This window comes from Papaver somniferum, chromosome 11 (assembly GCF_003573695.1).
Source record: "Papaver somniferum cultivar HN1 chromosome 11, ASM357369v1, whole genome shotgun sequence".
Classification (NCBI taxonomy): Eukaryota; Viridiplantae; Streptophyta; class Magnoliopsida; order Ranunculales; family Papaveraceae; genus Papaver; species Papaver somniferum.
This window is the reverse complement of record NC_039368.1, coordinates 89,286,378-89,290,889: the sequence shown is the minus strand read 5'-3', so window position 1 is coordinate 89,290,889 and position 4,512 is coordinate 89,286,378.

Sequence of the window (4,512 nt, the reverse complement as noted above, 5' to 3'; positions counted from 1 at the left end):
GCGGAGTCAAAATACAATATCTGAACTTAGGATTTCATCTAACTCTACTTTGGTTTTGCAGGATGAAATTAAAGATTTCATTTTCAATCACTATAAGGAAAAGTTTAATGGTGGAGCGGCTGTCATTGATCCAAAATTGTATGAATTTGAGCATGAAAGAATCTCAGACCTTGAGAGTTCTTTTATGGATGCTGTGCCAACTCTAGACGAGATTAAGAGAGCTGTTTTTGACTTGGGAGCGGATTCAGCGCCTGGCCCAGATGGTTTCTCAGGTTCTTTCTACATACATTGTTGGAATATTATTCCTACTGATATTTTTAGTGCCATTAAAAATTGTTGGTTGATGGGGAAAATTCCTAATTGCATTAATTCTAGTTTTATTGTTCTCATTCCAAAAAAACACAAGGTCGGATGCTATTAAGGAATTTAGGCCTATTGGTTTGAGTAATTTTTTCTTCAAAATCATTACAAAATATTTGGCTATCAGGCTTGGTACGGTTCTGAATAGACTGATTTCTGAAGAAAAAGTGGCTTTTATGAAGGGAAGGAACATTCATGAAAATATAGCTCTTGCGTCTGAATTGATTAATGAGATTTCTGCGCCAAGGAACTTTGGTAATGTCGTCTTAAAACTTGACATTTCTCAAGCTTTTGATACTGTAAGTTGCGAGTTTATAGCTGAAGTTTTTCGTCAATATGGTTTCTCTAAAACCTGGTGCTCTTGGATTCATAGTATTATTAGTTCGACTAGGATTTCTGTGCTAATAAATGGCAGTCCGGAGGGTTTCTTTAGCATCACTAGAGGGCTGCACCAAGGTGATCCTATTTCCCCTTTGATTTTTGTTCTTATTGAATATATTTTGAGTCGAAATCTCTCTAAATTGTTTGATAAAAGAAGTATGCACAACATGGTTAGTAAGAAAGGTGTGGCTCCAACACACCTCCTCTTTACGGATGATATTCTTGTTTTCTGCAGAGGTAATCTTCATAGTTTGCAAAATTTGAAGACTATGCTTAATGTCTATGAGAAGGCTTCATGCCAGTGCGTAAACTATGCAAAGAGCAAATTTTATTACGGTGGTGGCACTTATTCTCGGAGTATTGTTATTGCTAATTATTTAGGCATGGAAAGAGCTTTATTTCCGGATAAATATCTGGGAATTCAATTAAAGCCTGGCATTGTGCGGGCACATTCATGTCAAGCAGGTGGTTGAAAAGATTATGGACAAATTGGCTGGTTGGAAGGGTAAACTCTTATCTTTTCAAGCTAGACTGTCTTTGATCAGATCGGTGATTGCTAGTTATATTATTCACTCTATGGCTGTTCATAAATGTCCTTGAAATATCATTAAACAGGTTGAGAGGGCCATTAGGAATTTTCTTTGGTCGGGTGATGCGGAAAAGCGTAAGTTCTTTACGGTTTTATATGACAACCTGTGTTGTTCAAGACGTGAAGGTGGCCTGGGCCTTAGAAGATTGATTGATGTTAACAAGGCTATGCTTATGAAGTTATGGATTTCAATTCGTGATTCGGACAAGACTTGGGCCAGATTTTTGAGGACGAAGTATTTCAAAATGAATGTATTTTTGATTGATTACAAACTTGGTTCTACGGTTTTTCCTGGAATCAGGTGGGTTTATGATTTTGTGCAGCAACACACTAGGTCAATTATAGGTGATGGCGCTAATACTTCCTTTTTCTTTGATAATTGGCTTGGTGATTTTTCGATTGCGAAGATATTAGGCATTACTTCCAAAGGCCCTAATGATTTTAAGGCTAAGGTGAGTCATATCATTGTTGATGGTGCTTGGACTATTCCTCAAAGCACACGGGATTTGATGGTTCGGCTCAATATTGATGTTGGAAATTTGCCTATTATTGCTGGGGGCGATGACTATAAGATTTGGGATTTAGATAATAAAGGAGTCTTCTCAGTTAAATCTGCAAAGGCTGCCATTAGAGAGAATGCAGAAACTCTGCCAGTTGCAACTTTGTTTTCTCGGCCAGTTGTGCACCCTACTCTAACTGTTCAATATTGGAAGGTCTGGGCAAAGCAGTGTTGTGCTAGTGATGATAACGTCATTAAGAAGACTGGAAGGTGTTTTCCTTCAACGTGTCGTTTGTGTAGACGGGATTGCGAAACTCTTAGCCATATTACTTGGCAGTGCAGATTTTCCAAGAGAATTTGGGCTTGGGCGACACGTATTTTTAATCTGCAACCAAGAGAAGATTTGGTGGCTTCGTATAAGGCTGCTAAGGGGTGCAGCAGGATGATTAAGGATCTGTGGTTGGTTGCTAATCTTGCAATCACTAAGGAGTTATGGAGGCTGCGGAACAAAGTTTATTTTGAAGATGTTGTTGTGCATTGGCTAGGTTTTAAAGGTAGAGTTTATCAGTTAATTCATGATAACTCAATACGGATGAAGGGACATATGAATAATACAATGGAGGATTTATGCATCTTGAATTATTTCAAAGTGAAGCATAGATCGTGCAAAGTTTCTTCTCCAATTGAGGTAAGGTGGTGTCCTCCTAACCAAGATGAAATCATGATTTGTTGTGATGATGCGTCCCTTGGGAATCCAGGCCCGGCTGGTGCTAGCGTTACATTTCGTGATGCAAACACAGCTGTTTTGGGAGTCTTCTGCGTTGGCCTGGGATTGCAGACAAACTTTTATGCAGAAGTGTGCGCATTTATATATGGTGCTATGTTGGCCAGAAGGTGGAATTTTAGGAATATCTGCGTACAATCTGATTCGATGAGTTGCATTCAAGCTTTTCAAAATGAGGGTTTACCTTGGCAATTAAGTCAGAAGTGGAGATTGGAGAGGAATTTCTACTCCAATATTCGCTACATTCATAAATATAGGGAAGTTAATTTTTCTGCAGATGCTTCAGCTAAGCAAGCATGTTTGCTAGATGAGGACATTTTTGAGTTTTATGAGGGGAGGCCAATTTCTATGCTTTCTGTAGAATATCCGGGTGAGGTTTATTTTCGTTTTAAATAGGCTAGTTTTGTTGGTAGCCCATGGCTAGCTCATTATAGCCTAGGACCTGTACAGTTTTTGCTTTTTTATCTATTTTATTGACCGAGTAAAAAAAAATTTAATCCGTGTAGTTGTATGTATGTATTTACCAGGGTATTGAATGTAAAGGCCTTGAAATAGTTCGTCAGGAATGGAGTTTGTTATCAAAATAAGTAGGTGATTTCTGTCTTTGCCAAATAATATATGGAGGGTACTACCACACATATATGTTTATTCCATTCATCTTAGTTTAATTAGCGGGGCTCATGAGGCCATGCACCACCTTTCATCTTTTAATTTATTTTGTTTTTGATTGTGTAGAGGACGAGGAAACAAAAAAATGGGTAAAGAAGTATAATATTGATATGTTCCATAACCCTTATGTGTCAAGACCTTATAAATTTGCTCCTGTTTTTGTAGCCGCTATTTCAAATCTTACACTGAGGGTCATCTTTTCTGTTTCTAATAAAAAAATATGAGAACGACGACCATGCTGAGGATCATCATCATCGGTGCTAAAGTTATGACGTTGAGTTGAAAAGGTTGGGATCTATCGGCAACCAATATCCATCGGAGTATCATCAATGGCATATTAACCGTCTTACCCGCATTTAATCAACCTTTGCTGATGGTATGTATTGATCAGGAAATTTATTGTTCGATTTCTAGTTTAGCAAGTTACTACATGTGCAACAATGCTAGTTTTACTTTGTAGTTCTTTTTTCCGAGTTCTTTATCCAAATTTGATTGGAAGTATTTCTCATATTTGAATAACAGTAATTTAGATTGAAAATATTCCCCATATTTGAATAACAGTAATTTAGATTGAAAATATTCCCCATATTTGAATAACAGTAATTTAGCATAGTATTTACCACACTTGGTAGTTCTCTCTAGTTTAATTGGCATGTTACTGATGATGTTAATGTTGAACATAGTTATAAGTAGAAGGAAAAAAATAGGTTACTTTTCAAGTAGTTATGATGACCGTAGACATAATAGAGACTTGTGAATATAATTTTTTGGTATTCAAATAGATTTAAATTTTAATAGGGACACAATTGGCTGCTAACCAAGAAGGGTATGTTTATGGTTAATCCCTTTACAAATATTTTTCATACTAACCCAAAATGGTAGGTTATATGGAAACTTGACACCATCCCTAGAATAAAAATGTTTATTTGAGAGCGTGGTAGTATCTCTATATTCCTATTGGTGATAGAGTTACATATTTTCTTCCTTTATTGATCCTTTTTCTCGAATAGTGATCAATCTCTAACCCATTTGTACATGCAATGTCAGCTTCATTTATAAATGGTTAAGAAGCAATCTACCCCTATCAAAAAATTGAACTCTTAGTCTTCTATATTTCTTTATTTGCATATTTTCTGGTATGAGTCTTATTCCATTTCCCTTTTTCCCTTTGACCAATTTTAGTTGTTTGATTGGATCTTCGTTTAACCGACCAATAGATTTTCTATACCA